The following is a 17,532-nucleotide window of genomic DNA, read 5'->3' on the forward strand; positions in this document are numbered from 1 at the left end:
TTGGCATGCACTTGGGCTTTTATATTTAAGATATCCTGAATCTTTATATAAGAATTTAGGATTGTCTATTAACTCTAAGATAAGTGATCCAGTGAATGATGGAACGTGGTCCTAGCCCAAAGGAAGGAGGTTTAATGCAATAGTGCAAGAGTTTCAAGAGTCTATTCCCGATTCTATGTTGCGGCAAATGCATAGAGAGGATCATGTGAAGTGGATTGTATGTGGTTCAGGTGTTTTTTTTGTTAAATCTGCTTTGAAGAAACTTTATCGGGCAGATAGAAAAGTGAAGCGGCATTCTTTAGTTTAGGGAAAAGGTTTTGTTCCCAACTATGCGTTTATACTGTGGTTGATGTTAAAGCAAAAGTTGATGACTAAAGATAGACTTATCAAGTGAGGTGAGACTGATATACTTCATAGATCTGTGTTATGCAATCAAGACACAGAATCTGTTAAACATCTATTTTTCGAGTGTTCCTTCTCCAGGTGTATATGGGATAAAGTGCAAAGATTGTGCTTGCTGTATATGGGGTGCTCACCCTGGGAACAGGAAGTAGACTGGTGGTGTCACCATGGTGGTTCAAACTCCTTTGCTGCTAAGATTAGAAGATTATCTCTTACTGTCACTGTCTAGTATCTTTGTTAGGAGAGGAATAGAAGGATTTTACAACATGTTGCTACAGGTACTGGACAAGTCCTTACAGCTAGCACTAAAGTGGTCGAAATGGTGGTTGTTTCATGGCCTAAAGCTGCACGAATTCAAAAGAATTAGCAGTTGATGATTGAATGGGAGTTGTCAATAGAGTGTCTGATGTAATAGTTGCAGTAGTAGCTATAGATAGACAAACTTGTCTATAGTGGCGATCACTGAAGCATCTCAGATGTAGTAGGAGTTCTTTTCTCCATTGTACAGCTAAATTGCATATCAATAAAATAGTTCATTTTTGCCTAAAAAAATTTATACACTTCCATCCCCATCAAAGTACCCTTTCTCTCTCTTTCTTTGACTCTCTATCCACACCGAAAGCACACAAAACACCTAAACATATAAGATGACTTTTCAGTCCGCAAAGCATTGAATTTCACACAGGAATAGAACTTTAACAAACAAGGACATTATTTTGCAAAAAAAAAAAAAAAAAGGACAAAGCTTGAATGCGGCTCTCAATTACATGAGGCTATTTCAATCATCTACTAGTTCAACAATTTTAGACCAGATTTTTCGACGAATAAAGATAAAAGAATAAAAAGTTAAATCCTACAGTAGTTTCAAGTCTACAGACTATCTAAAAATGATCACTTATACCAACGTTAGACCAGCAGACCGCTCCATAGAAAGAACAAATTATGCAGAACCTCCACACAAACAACAAAAATAAAAGAATTCCTTGCTTTAGTTCCAACTCAGAAAGCCTTGTACTAACTCCTGTTTGTGGCAAAAAATTTAATCATTAACCATGATACCAAAATTTTTGAGGGATAATTTCAGAAATCTCCCCTAAGGTTTCTGACAATTTCACTGAACTCCCCTAAAGTTTGAAAAATTACACATACCTCTCTTATCATTTAAAATGAGAATTTTACCCTTACATGTTTTAATGAAATTCTCTTATTGCGTATGCTTATACTTAGAATGAGTTTTAAAATTATTTTTTCATTCTTTTTCCTTCTTATTCCTTTTTTAAAATTTTTTGCCAATAAAATTGTAGAACTACCACTATTGCCTCTAGGTTTTTGTTATAACCAAATGTCGAACTAGTGATTTTTTTGACGAATTAGTTTTATATGTAATCCAATATTTTTGCTGATCTTTGTTTTCTATTTTTTTTGTATTAAAATTAACAAATAAATAAAAAAGAAATGGCCCAAAAGCATTACTAAATTATGATAATCCCACTACTCCAAAAAATTATAAACTCTAAATGAATTATTTCAACATTTTCTTTCTATCTTATAAATCTAAATTCATAATAAAATGCCATAAAAAATATCATATCATAGTAATAAAATTATTATTATAGTTGTTTACCAAACAGTAGATATAGACATGAAAAATTTAGCACATTTTCCTTATAATTATACTAAATAATCTTATAATTGTACAGGAAAATAAATTAAAACTCATTCCACAAGGGCATTTTTGGGTATTCATTTAAAAAATTGTCCAAGTCAATATTATTTTAAGATTTTGTTACTAAAACTATCAAATCAAAGGAGGTAAATGTAATTTTTCAAACCTTAAGGAAGCTTAGTGAAATTGTCAGAAACCTCAGGGGAGGTTTCTGAATTTATCCCAATTTTCAATTTAGAAAGCATTGAATTCTACACATACACACAGAGAAACAGTACATTAAAGAACAAAGATACAATGCTGAAAGAAAAAAAAATGCTTAATGCAGCCCTAAACTAAAGGAGATTGTCTACTTTCAATGATCCTCTTCAAACAGTAACAGTTACCCTTACACCCATGAATAATTGGTTAGTTCAATCATCTACTACCCATGAATAATTGGTTAGTTCAATCATCTACTAGTTCGACAATCTTAGACTAGATTCTGACAAATAAAGTTTTGTTAAAAAAATTCAAATCCTATACTATTTTCATCTCCAAATAGCAAGCATAAACAACCACTAACAACCTTTCTTTGGTAAAAAAACAGACAACGATCATCGAAACCAAAGATAGACCTACAGACTACACTCCATGAAAAAAAAATCACGTAGAATCTTTGTTATAACTGCATTATAAACTTCAACTCTATCTACATAGCCGTTACTATCATGTTCTAGTAATACTATTGTAAAAGGTGCAAGGATGAATCATCCGCACAAACAACAAAATAGAACCAATTCTGAGCATTAGTTCCACCTCAGTAAACCTCGTACAACTCCAGCATATAGCATAAAATGGTAATATCAACCACGAACCCAAATTTTTCAGTTCACAAGCATTATATACCACACAAACAGCTAGAGACAGTAACAATACTTCAAAGAACAAATATATTTTTGACCAAACATTGCTTCATTGTAGTCATAAGTAAAGGAGATTGTCCAACTTTAAGATTGTCCAACTTTAATGAACCTTTTTCATACAGTTATAACCACAAAAACTGGTCATGTCAATCATGTGATACACCGAATTTTAGGATGTTGTTTTCAAAGAGGGTGTTAAGGTTTATTTATTTAGTTTTGTTTTAAAACCTTGTTTTGTTTTAAAAGACTAAAAACCTTAAATTTTCATCAAAAACTCTAGTTTTACTTGTGACTAAAAGGTTGTTGTTTAATTGAGTTTATGTATGACACTGTATGTTTTATGATAAGTAATTATAATAGGTGGGTGGTTAGTAGGCTCGTGAGGTGGAATGAAGCTTGATGGATTGTCGGATTACATTAAGTTGGTGATCTATGGAGTTGTAAAATCCCTCATATTTTTCTTAAAATTCCTTTTTATTTGGCATTTATTCCTTTATAATAACTTTACTACTCATTCACTCCCTCAGTAGCTGCAATCAACCATAGAATCAAGGGTTTTTCCTTTAGGTTCCTAGTTCGGGTAAATTAGGGTTTTCGCGTATTTTGGCCGTGTGATCACTTGGTGAGGTGTGTGTACTAGATTTGGTGGTTAAGAGTGAGTTTTATTTAAGAAAAAGTGTGTGATTAGAAGTGATAATAATAAGTGAGTGAATCATAAGTTAAAACCCTAGTACGTGCGAATTAAGGAAAAACGGGTTGAACCGACGTGTACCGTTCGTTACCGATTGAGTGCACCACTTGAACACTACCTTATTACCTTAATACCCTTACTTTTATTTCAGCTAATTAACTCTAAAATATCTCTTAAACCAGCCACAATCTTTGACCAAAGAAAAGGGAGAAAAAGAAAAAAAAAATTGAGAGTTAATCCTATGGCGACACTTGGCAACCATCCAAGGGTTGTTTGACCAAACTAATTCCAACCTTCTTATCCTTCCTTGAGCTTCATTTCTTGTTCATTATCCTCCTTGGTGGCCGAGTATTGGAGGGAGAAAAGAGAGAAGAAATACAACACTTTCAATCTTGATTGTTGGCTTAGTTTGAGTTGAATAAAAAATCTAAACCAATTAAACTTTCACTTGGGAGCTTAGGAAGCTTTGTGTGGCAAAGTTTTGGAAGGAAAGGTTGTGGTCTCTTGCAAGCATCCTTGGTGAGGTATTATGGCTGTCTATCCTTCTTCTCTTCCTTAATCTTGTTTAAGTTTGGATAGAAACTCATATTCTTGGTTTATGATGGTTAATTAGTTAATTTTGGAAGATATGTTGGAATGTTTAGCTAGGGTTTGATATTTTCAGCTGTGATTCTTGTTTTTTATCTAGTATAGGAAGTTGGTAAGCTTGGATAGAGACTTGGGGCATTGATTTGAGACACAAATGTGATGTTCAAGCATTGAATCATCAAATTCCAGAAATTTGAGACCAATTTTCCCTATTTAATTCGTCCATGTTAGAGGCCGAATCAGACTTAGGTCAAAACGTAAAAGTTGTATAGAATGGAGTTATATAGCTTCCTGTAAAATTTCAGCTCAATCGGAGCACTGTAGCATGTGAAATGACTAAATTACCCCTGACTGCCAAATGCACTGTTTCGCGGGTAGTTTTGAGATTTCACATTTTGGCTTCATTTTTCACCTTGATCCGTATCAAATCAGCTTTTGGTCAAAACATGAAAATTTTAGTTCTATGTTTCAGCTTCCAACGCATCTGAAAACGCCTCAATCGAATTTTTGTAGCTTGAGTTATTGCCATTTGAATCCAGTGCTGACAACCAGACTGACAATGAAATTCTGGTTTTGTAATCTACAAATTTGACCTGGATCAATTGTGAACTGGGTTGACTTGCCTTCATGAAAGTTGTAACCCTTTGCCTTAGCTTCGAAACTCTACCTAGTACACCTTGATTCGATAACCACATCTCTAGTTATGGTTGAAACCGTGAAACCCGTTTTCATACCGTTTTCCGTCGCGCGCACCGTTTTCATTTCCGAGCGCGCGCGTATGCATTTCTTGGCCGTTTTTGCTGTTTTGGCCGTTTTAGACCTTATTTTCATTATGATGGTTGTTTGACTAATAGATTAAGTATAATCTTTTATCACAGGCAGTGACAACCCGTACGGAGTCGGTGGACCCGTGTAAATTGCCTTGAATTACGTGCTAGTTATTTTGGGTGAGTAATTGGGTTTGTTTATGTGATATATTGTCAAAGTGCTTTGTATATGTTAAATGGGTACTTAGGCGAGGGTGTACTTTATCTCACTCGACCTAAACCCATTCTCTGCTCTTGATTAAATATGTGAGAATGCATGTCTTGTGTTGAGCATCACCCTTGTGCTGTGTGCTATAGGAGTGATTACGTGACTTGAGTATTTTGATGAGTACTTTGTTGAGAGGTATCCTTTGTTGTGAGATTGGATATCTCAGGGCTTGGTTCTAGTCCGGTTCCAAGGGTAAACGGATTATTCGAGCCGACCGGGGTTTGGTCGAAATTAGTTCTATGCTAACCTTGGGATTTCGTTCTTTGTTAAAGCTAAGTGCTTTTGTTTTGCTTGAGCTGTTGTGTGCTGTTGACTGGCCAGCGGGGGTTGATAAGGTGAATGGGGAAGTAAGTGGAGTCTACGGACTATGAGTATTTTGGTTGACGGAGTGTCAACAGGTGGTCAAGCGGGGAATTGAACTGGCTTTGAAGCCACTTGTATCCTACCATTGTGATGTTACATTTCTATTTATTGATGTGAAATATCTTGGTTTGGATGTGATTTTACGTTTTACCCCGATTATTCACTAAGCACATAGCTTAGCCCATTCCATTTGTTTTCCTTAGCAAAGCCGACGCGGGGAAAGCTCGGGAAGGTGTATAGACTTTTGGTTTATAGAGTAGTTGATTTTGCCCTAGTACTTGTTATAAGTTGACTAGTAAGATGTATATCTTTGTTGTGGTGGTTGTAGTTAGTAGCTTCTCTAGGGTTTACTTTCTGGTACTAGTGATGTGTATTGCTTGATGTAATAGTTTATACAACTTTTGAATGTGTAATAGTGTAAATAGAACTTTCTTTTAGCGTGAAATCTATTTTCTCGTTTTTGGTATCGAGTCCTGGCGCGAGTTAGACAGACGATCCGCTAAACCCTTTGGTACGACTCTGGGTACGGTGGGGTCATCACAAATCATCTACAAGCTCAGCAATCCCATACCAAATTTCTACAAATAAAGATACGAAGCGAAAATTTAGTCGTAGACTAGTGATCTTTACTGACCAACAATAACAACAGTATTACGTACCTTAATTGTTACGAGGCGAGAAAGAAGCAAGTTTTGAGAATTGCTAACACCAAATTTCTCTGCACAGGAAAATTAAAGGTACCTGCCCAAAGGACCAAAAGAACATTTAGCAACTTTTAATGCATGTCGTTTAAAACACAAAATTATTCAAAACACATTGCACAGTATATTCTCCATTAAATGAGAGAGAAAAAAGGGTTTAATGCATCTAACAAGAGATCTTTCCAAGACCACATGAAATCAAAGTAGTTATGCATTTAGTCCTTTGTAGATTTTGTGAATGAAAGTCTACCAAAACCAAACAAAAGCTTTCAAAAGAAGCAAAAAAGTGCTCAGGAGAACATGCGACTAAACAAAAAACATAGAAAACCATCTCAGAGATGATGGACATATAAATGCAAAATAGAAAGGAACTTTGAAAAATCTCTTGCTTCAAAAATATATCATGTTCACAAAGGTACACACAAAAAAGGTATGTGATGTAGAGACATTATTGCACTTCTGAAGAGGCAAGTAGATGTTTATGGAAACAAGTACCAATGGCATATATATTTAGCCTAATACTACCTTAAACCATAAACGCAAGGTGATCAAGATGAAAGCAAGATTCTGCAAATACAGATACAATCAGTTTTATGATAAAAAAATTGTCTTCCACTTTTTAATGAAAACAAACCACAACTGTCCATGTCAAAATGTGGTCCAGTGTCTTCACAAAGTAATTTTCAAACTATACTAAAACTCCTAAAATCTGAACTTTCCAAGAAGCTCAAAAAATCTCTCTGAACCAAGCTAAAAAGGCAAACTAAGAAATGTTATGGAGCAAATTTTCTCTCATCGTTATCTTTGGCTTCGATTACATAATGTTACATGGTACTGCTAACCATCTATCTACCAGGTTGTCTTTGTATCAACTTCTCATGGTTCAAAGGCTTTTGCATCTATAAACACTACCTTTATCACATTTTTTTAGATGTTTCATAAAATGCAATGTTCTTCAATCTTTCATATTTGACTACCTCATTTTCACAAATTTTTTACCTTGTCTTAATAGTATTATTCATGGTAAATTATTGTATTTTTTATGTGCTTGTTTTCTCTGAATGGGTTCTTTTTTTTTCTATCTTCCTCTTTCTTGTTGCTTTTCCTTCTTAACTTTATTCACTTCCATCTCTGTCAAAGTTCACTTGATTCTTTCTCTTCCTCTAGCTCTACATCCAAATCAAGAGCGCACAAAGTGCATACTTGTCTGACCAAATTTTTTAGCTTATAAGATATTGAATTCCACACAAGCATTTTCACACTATAACAACACTTTAGAGAACAAAGATATTATTGAGACAAAAAACTTTAATGCTATCATAAATTAAAGGAGATTGTCTAGTTTTAGCAATCCACTTCATCTAGTTACAGTTAATACCTATAAATAATTGGTTAATTCAAATTCTACACTAGTTTCAAATCCAAATAGCAAGCATAAAAAATCATAGACTACCTTTCCCTCACTACCATGTAGAACTCAAGTGGTAGTTGCATCGTACGAAGCAACTCTAGCATTTAACATAAGGCTCTATTAACACTATACTAAAATGTGCAATGATGAGTTATCTGCACAAAAACAGAAGCAATTGCAATTCCTTGTCTTAATTCTTACGTAGTAGACCTCATACTAACTCCAACTTATATTAGAAAATTTAATTGTTAAACAAGAAACCAAATTTTTCAGTTCACAAAGCATTAAATTCCACACATACACACACACACTAAGAGTGACAATACTTCAAAGAACAAAGATACTATTTTTGTGGGAAAGGGAGAACTTTAATGCGGCCCTAAATGAAACTAATGAAAGGAGATTCTCCACTTTTAATCATCCCTCTTCATACAGTTATTATACCCATATAAATTGGTTAATTTAGTCATCTACTAGCTCAACAATATTAGATCAGATTTCTCACCAAATAAAGATGAAAATGAAAATCTTATCCTACACTACTGAGTATTGATATACCTTATTTCTGATGAGACGTGAAACAAGCCTGAGCACAAACTTTCTAAGCATTCAAAAATTAAGCACTATCCTGCAAGGTAACCAAGTAAAAGTAGTTAACATACCTGCACCAAGAGCCAAGAAAACATTTAGCAACTTTTGATGCGTGTCTTTTAAAACAGAATGTGTAACAAAATTTTAATCTTTTTAATAACAAAATAAAAGGTTCATTGCTTCTAATGCAGAAGCTTTCTGAGATTACGTGGAAGTAGACTAAATATGCATTTACTCCTCTGCAGATGTTAGGAATCAAGACAAACTTTCTCAAAGAAGATAGAAAAAAGGTACTATAGAAACCAAGACGTCATTAAACATGAAAACCCAAAAAATCATCTGAAAAATAATGTCGATATAAATGCAAAATAGGATAGAACGTAGAAAAATCTCTTGATTGGTATTCTCTTGTTTCTGACGAGTCACATACATATTTATTGAAACAACTACCAAAAGCATGATTTTTTTTAGCCTAATATTACTACACATACACAATTGTGGGTAGAACACATTGAAAGCAACATTCTACAAGTATGACCCAGCATTATGATGAACTTGTGTTCCATTTTAATAAAATAGTTAAAAAAGGAAAAAATCCACAACTGTCCAAGTCAAAACATGGTTCAATGCCTCTACAGAGTAGCCTTCAAACAAAGGAACTAATTGTACTAAATTTCTTAAAACCCTAGAATTTTTAAGAGATTCGAAAAGTCCCCTTGTGAATCCAGCAAAATGGCAAACAAATAAATGGCATGGAACAAATTTTCTTTAGTCACCATCTCTGGCCTTGCTTACATAATGCAGCTTGGTACTAGAAACCAACTATCTGCTAGGTTGCCTTTGTCTCCTTTCCTCATTTTCTGAAGTGCTTTTCCATTCATAAACATTGACCTTCATCACAAAGTCCAAATTTTATCATAAGATTCAAGATTCTTCAATCTTCCACATTTGCCTGCCTCGTTCTAAAAATTTTTTGACCTTGTCCTAGTAGTACTATTCATGGTGAATTCTTGTTTTGTTTATATGTAGCTTTCTCTCAAGGGGTTCTCTTCATTTTTTTGTTTTCTCTTTCTTGCTTTCTTCCTACTTAACTTTATTCACTTCATTACTAAAACGGAATATTCGTGAGAGAGAATTTGATTTCATCCGTATTATTTAGATTTGGAATTATCCTATATTGCATTTGCAGATGATTTGCTTTTAATATCAACAGCTACTTAGCATTCTTTTCATTTGGTAAAGGACACTATTGCTAAATTTGGAAGTTTATCTAGTTTGAAGCCTAATCTTCATGAGAATAGCATGTATGTAACAGGTATGACTGATAAAGTGAGACAGTAGCTGTGCAACATATTGGAGACGCCAAGGGATGAATTGCCAATTAAATACTTAGGTCTACCTCTTATTTCAACAAAACTCAGCTACAAGGACTACCAACCTGTTTTTATAAAGATTCGGCAGAGGATACAAAGTTGGGCAGCAAAAAAGCTTAACTATGGAGGTCGGTGGCAGCTTATCTTATCTATCCTTGATGGTATCTGCCTCTATTGAACTAGTGTTTTTACACTACCCAAAGCAGTACTTAAAAAGGATTGATAGCCTGTTATCCTCATTTCTATGGTTTGGTGAAATTAAATCACATTATGCAGAAAAAGTAAAGTGAAAAGATGTCTACAAACCAAAAAAAATGGCGGACTAGGATGCAGAACGTGGCCAACTGGAATAAGTGTTTGATCCTTAAGCTCATTCAGAATCTATATCTTAAAAAAGATATTTCATTGGTTAGATAGATAAACTCTATGATGCTGAAAGGGCACAGTCTATGGAAAGTAAAAATTCATGCTTAAGGTTCATGGTGTTGGAGAAATTTGTTACAGCTTAGGCGCCTTGCTTAGCCATGGATTAAAACTGACATTAGTTGATGGTAGGAGCACTTTTTTCTGGTTTGATAATTGGCTTGCACTTGGGCTTTTACATTTAAGATAACCTGAGTCTTTATATAAGAATTTAGGACTGTCTATTACCTCTAAGGTAAGTAGTTTGATGAAGGATGGAACATGGTCCTAACCCAAAGGAAGGAGGTTTAATGCAATAGTGCAACCGTTTCAAGAGTCTACTCCTGATTCTATGTTGCAGCAAATGCACAGAGAGGATCATGTGAAGTGGATTGCATTCGGTTAAGGTGTCTTTTTTGTGAATTTGTTTTGAAATGGATTGCATGCAGCCCCAAATTATATGAGATTATTTCAATCATCTATTAGTTTAACAATCTTAGACCAGATTTTTCAATGAATAAAGATAAAAGAATAAAAAGTCAAATCCTTCACTAGTTTCAAGTCTGGATAGTGAGCATTAAAGCCCACAAACTACCTAACAATGACCACTTATATCGATGCTAGACAGCCACCACTCCATAAAAAGAACAATCATGTAAAATCTCCACACAAATAACAAAAACAAAATAATTCATTGCCTTAATTCTAACTTAGGAAGCCTCGTACTTAACTCCTGACCAACAATAACGAGAGTATTGACGTACCTTATTTGTCACGAGGCCATAAAGAAGCATGCTTTGAGAACCACCAACACAAATTCTCTACACAAGAAAATTAAAGGTACCCGCTCAAAGGACCAAAAGAACATTTAGCAACTTTTAATGCAAGTCATTAAAAACACAAAATTGTTCAAAACAAACTGCATAGCATATTCTCCATTGAATAAGAAAAAAAAGGGTTTAATGCATCTAATAAGAGAATTGAGAATCTTTCCAAGATCACATGGAAGCAAATTAGTTATGCATTTAATCCTGTATAGATTTTTGGAATCAAAGTCCACCAAAACACAGCAAAAGTTCCAAAGAAGCAAAAAAAAAAAAGAAAAAAGAAAAAAGAGTATTAAGGAGAACATGTGACTAATCTGACAAATGATGGAGATATAAATAAAAAAAATAAGAAAGAACTTTGAAAAATCTCTTAATTCAAAAATATATTTTCAACTAATACTACATTAAACCATAATCGTAAGGTGATCGAGTTGAAACCAAGTTTCTGTAGATACAATCAGTTTTATGATAAAAAATTTTTTGTCTTCCACTTTTTTAGCGAAAACAATCCACAGCTGTCCAAGTTAAAAAATGGTCCAATATCTCCATAGAGTAGCCTTTAAGCCACGAAATTAATTGGACTAAAACCCCTAAAACCTGAACTTTCCAAGAAACTCAAAAAAGCCCTCTCTGAACCAAGCATAGAAAGTTCAACTAATAAATGTCATGGAGCAAATTTTCTCTCGTCATCATCTTTGACTTTGATTACAAAATGCTACATGGTATTGCTAACCACCTATCTACCAGGTTGCCTTTGTGTCCATTACTCATTGGCTCAAAGGCTTTTCCATTCATAAACATCATCTTTGTCATATTTTTTTAAAATGTTTCATAAAATTCAACGTTTTTCAATCTTCCACATTTGACTGCCTCATTTTCACAAATTTTTTACCTTGTCTTGATAGGAGTATTCATGGTGAATGATTGTATTCTTTATGTGCATGTTTTCTCTGAAGGGGTTCTCTTTTGTTTTTTATCTTCCTGTTTTTGTTGCTTATCCTGCTTAACTTTATTCACTTCCATCCTCATCAAAGTTCCCTTGATTCTTTCTCTTCCTCTAGCTCTCCATCCAAATCAAGAGCATACTCATTTGACCAAAATTTTCAGCGCACAAGATATTGAATTCCACACACAAATTTTAGCACAGTAACAGCACTTTAAAGAACAAAGATATTATTTAGAATAAAAACTTTAATGCTGCCATAAATTAAAGGAGAATTGTCCAGTTTTAGTGATCCACTTCATACAATTACATTAATATAAATAATTGGTTAGTTCAAATTCTGCACTAATTTCAAATCCAAATAGCGAGCATAGAAACCACAGACTACCTTTCCCTCGTAAAAGAGACAATGATCATTTAAACGAAGGATAGAACTATAGAAAATTCCATCAAAAAGAATGATGCAAAACGGAAGTTGTAACTACATTGTATGCTTCAATTCTTGCATTTAGCATAAGACTCTATTAACACTATACTAAAATGTGAAACAATGAGTCATCTACACAAAAAACAGAAATAATAGCAATTCTTTGCCTTAATTTTTATCGGGTAAATCTCGTACTAACTCCAACTTATACCAAAAAAAATTAATTGTGAACCATGCAATCAAACTTTTCAGTTCACAAGCATTAAATTCCACACATACACACACATAGAGTAATTGTACTTCAAAGAACAAAGATACTGTTTTTGTGGGGTGGAGGGAGGGAAGGCCATAAATGAAAGAAGATTGTCCACTTTAAATCGTCCCTCTTCATATAGTTATACCCATATAAATTGGTCAATTCAATCATCTACTAGCTCAACAATCTTAGACCAGATTTCTTAACAATTAAAGATAAGATATAAAACCTCAATCATTACCCATGAGGCATCTATAATGCATATAAACAAGTACCAAAAGCATGATCAAGTTGAAAACAAGTATCTGCAGATATGATCTAGCTCTAAGATAACTGCCCTTAATAAAAAAGATGAAGGGTTTTTGAATTCTCAATCAAGTACTAAAAAACAAAATTTGATGGGAGAAATCAACTCACAAATTGAAACGGGGTTTCCGCAAGTAATATCATATAGTTCTATGATAAGAAACAAATGGGTTTTGGTCGAATGGGGAAACTATTTAATCTTCAAGTGCAGAAAGAAGGAGTTAATGCGCAGGTATGATGTCATAATTAAATTATAAAAAAAGTGGGTTTTGGTTAAATAGGAGAACTGTTTAATCTTTAAGTGCAAAGAAAAGAGTTAATGTGAGAAGATGACAACACTGGTCTTCGGGTAGTTAGATGGCAGTAAATAGGGCAAGGATGAATGACATCGGACAAGACTAATTCGTCGGTAACTAAGAAAGTAAGTACAAAAAGTCTAAAAGGTACTGAGGAAAAAGTGGGGGTGCCAAGGAAGGAACAATTGAAGAGTATGCAGACTACATTGCAAGGAATATGAATGGATTTGGGACTTGGGAGAGATTCTGGAGCTTCTATCTTGTCTGTTTATTATCCCTTTGGTATTCTGAGAGTACACTCATCCACTATGGCAATTAAGAGGCCTAATTAGGGAAGCATGTGAGTAAAAAGAAGGAAATTTGGTAGTTTGGTAAAAAAAAATTATTGGATAGGAGCTGGGCTAGATTTTGACAACTTGATTTCTTGTAATTACTCCATTATAAGTATTTTTTTCCTTTTCTATGTTTTATTTATAAATGGTACATGTACGCGATAAAATTTCAAGTCTGCAAAAGACAAGAAAAATACACGACAAATATACAATATATAAACTTAAGAAAATATGTGAGTACAATTTCTGTGATTTTCTAGAACTTCTAGAGAGTTTCCTTCGATTCTTCTTCTCGAACGCCAATCCAAGAGTTTCGCAACTTGTTCTTGGACCCACCACCGATTCTTTCAAATCTTGATACGGAAGATTTGAAGAACTTGGAAAATAGTTGAAGACTCAATTCTTGATATATGGGAGACTTGGAGAGCTTGAAGGTCCAGACCTTTGTAGTTTGGAGTTTCAATACTTGAATGTATGATATGCCTCTTCGTGTCCCCCGATTTGGTAGAGAGAGACCTCTATTTATAGTTGTGGTATGAGGTAGAGGTTGAAAACATGTATGTCACTCTGCTTGTCTTGCAAGACGTGCAGTCATATTAGGATTGTACCAACTTGAATATTATCTCTTTATTTTATATTTACTAATAAAGAGATAATACCAATAAGTAATTCCTTGACTGGCCAAACTTGTAGGGACACGTGACGTGGCACCATTTGATTGGACAAGCTATTGCAATATATAAGAAATATATATGGACTAAACAACTCTAAATATTATCTCTTTAATAAGAAATAAATATCTAGATATCTATCCAAAATTTTGTCAAGTGACATGATATGATTTGGTAGGTGGAGACGTCCCAGCAATTTCGATTGATTGGAACATATCGACTTGACACGTGGCAAAATATAATTGGCCATTTAATAACCAATTTTCCAAGTATACATGACATATGGCAATATCCGATTGGATAAAAATAAGCTATAAAAATAATTTATAAACCAATGGCAATTTTTTGGAATTTAACTAAAATTTCATTGTCTACAAATGCCCTCTCGAAACTTGTTTGTGAATACTAAAAGAAATTTACGAAGTATTTGAACGAACAAGTTCCGACATTTTTTTTTTAAACTTGATTTGGATGTCACGAGATGATGATGTCAATCCTTCTTTTCAATCTCATGGACAAAAATATGATAAACATTTTCTTTTCGACCATTATCTTCTTCATCAAACATCGGAGGTATGACCCAATTTTGACATATTAAAATATGATTTCGATGAGAAGGTAGAGTGATCATGGACGCCAGCCTTGCCAAAGATTCAGCTTGTTGGTTAAATTTTCTAGAGATATGTTCTATAGCGACATTGTCTAAATATTCCATGAGTTGTCTTACTATAATATGGGATCAATTCAGGTTTCTTGACTCATAAATACCCAAAAGTTGATTTATCGCTAATTTGGAATCACCATAGACCCTAAGATGCAACTGCTTCATGTCTACAGTCGTTTCAAAATAAAAAATTAACGCCTGATATTCAGCCACATTATTTGAACACCGACGTGTTAAAATGAAAGAGTACGGCAATATGTCTGGTTGAGAGGTATAAAAGATGACTCCCGCACCAACTCCATCACGGTGAGCGGCTCAATCGAAATACATCAATCATGAAAATTCGACCATAAACACTTTCTAATTGGGGAGTTCATCAGTCAATTCCCATTCGACAGGTATAGGATGATCAGCTAAAAAGTCTGCTAATACTTGGCTTTTGACAGCTTTTGCAGGCACATAAATAATCTCAAATTGTTGAAATTGAAGGTACCATCTCGCAAGACGATCAAACAGTACAGGCCTTGTCATGACATATTTGATGGGATTAGACTTGGATATGAGGCGGACAGTATGTGCTTGAAAATAATGTTTCAACTTCTGAATGGCAAATATAAGAGTCAAACCCAACTTCTCGATGGGTGAATAATTCAATTCATTAAATGTTATCATCCGACTCAAGTAATACAGCGCATTCTCCTTACCCTCATCATTTTCTTGAGCAAGTAAGGCCTCAACCGACCGTTCTTGAGCAAAAATATAGAGGATCAACGATTTTTCCAAAATTGACGCAACTAGCACAGAGGGATTCATAAAATACGTTTTAATGCTTATAAAAGCATTTCTACACGCTTCATCCCATTCGAAGAGTACCGCTTTTTTCATCAGTCGACTAAAGGATTGGCATCGTCCGGCCAAATTAGACATAAACCCCCGGATATAAGCTAACTTTCCTTGAAGGCTCTTCAACTCATGGATATTTCGCGGTTCAGGCATGTTTACAATGACATCAATTTTAGATCGATCAACCTCTATTCCCCGTTGATGAATGATGAAATCGAGACACTTGCCAGAAGTGATTCTGAATGCGCACTTTAAATGATTCATCTTCAATTGGCATCTCCGAAGGCGTTGAAAAACTCTTTGAAAGTCTTAAATATGATTTTCTCGTTTCTTTGATTTCACCACAAGATCGTCAATATAACACTCCGCATTTCTATGGAGAATATCATCAAAAATTCTTTGCATTTTCCTTTGATATATTGCTCTAATATTTTTCAATCCAAACGACATCACTTTATAGTAATAAAATCTCTTGGGAGTGCGAAAGGCAGTGAGCTCCTCATCTTCAGCTGCCATGCGTATTTGATTGTAGCCAAAAGAACAATCGAAAAAAGATAGTGTTTCATGTCCTGTTGTAGCATCTACTGTCAATTCTGTGATGGGGAGTGAAAAATCGTCTTTTAGACAAGCTTAATTTAAATCTCGAAAATCAACACAAATTCGAATTTACCTATTCTTCTTCCTCATAGAGACGATACTTGAAATCCATGTTGAATATTTCACTTTTCGTATGAATCCAGTTTCAATTAATTTATTTACCTTATTTTCTATCAAAGGAATCAATTCGGGTCGAAAGCGTTTTTAAGTTTGCTTAATTGGTTTTGTTCCTCACTTGACAGATAAATTATGAACAGCGATCCTTGGATCCAAACCAGGCATTTCTGAATAATTTCAGGCAAAGACATCCTTGAATTCGAACAGCAAATCGACATATTCTTTCTCTTTTTCAGGAGTCATACAAGAACCTATGTAAATTGGGCGAGGGTCATCACTTGTGCCAAGGTTAATCTCTTTTAGTATATCGACTGTATTTTTTACTCATTGTTCAAATTCAGGGGGAGCGTCATCCGCATCTTCTTTTTCTTCTTCTTCAGAATCATTGATTGTAATATGATGACAGGAAGCAATACTTTTCTGGCCGTATTCCTCAAAACTGGTTTCAATTCTTACGTTAAACAAGTCTCCATAGTGCATGAAGAAATTGAAGATTCGCTTTCTTAGTCCGTTCTTCTTTATTAGGACGAAACTTTCTTTCCTGACAACTTGCTGCTCTTGTTTTTTATTACATAATCCCTCATTGGTGGGCGGTTTCAAACTCTTTGATTGCGGACCAAGTCTGTCAAATACAGAAGTACGCTTTGATTTATTTCCTAATCTATCGAAAACAGATCTCTTTTGACTTGTGATCTCTATTTCTTCATTCACGTAATTACAATTTACCTTTTTGATCACTATACGAATAGGAGAAGGCGGTTGATAACCAAGACCCATTGATGAACTTTCAACGTTATAGTATCTTTCTTTCAACATTTTCTGCATAGATGTCAATCCATGAGTCTTCTCGTCAGTCACTTCAGGAGGGAGTTTGCCCAATGTATTCTTCTTATTTGGGTTATAACCCGCCTTAACAAGATATCTATATGCGTTTGGATCAAAACTTTCTTGAGTCCGATTGGTTGGTAATGAATGATGTTCTATTGCAGGTTCTTCTTTGGGACAGACAAATCCTTACACGTTCACTTTCTCACTTTTAACAGGCTCTATTTTGGTGAGGAAAACATTTAATATGTCATTTCTGATAAAAGAATACTGACTTTCTTTTTTTTTTATTTTGGGATG

The sequence above is a fragment of the Coffea eugenioides genome, chromosome 4, assembly GCF_003713205.1.
Source record: "Coffea eugenioides isolate CCC68of chromosome 4, Ceug_1.0, whole genome shotgun sequence".
In the NCBI taxonomy this organism is placed as follows: Eukaryota; Viridiplantae; Streptophyta; class Magnoliopsida; order Gentianales; family Rubiaceae; genus Coffea; species Coffea eugenioides.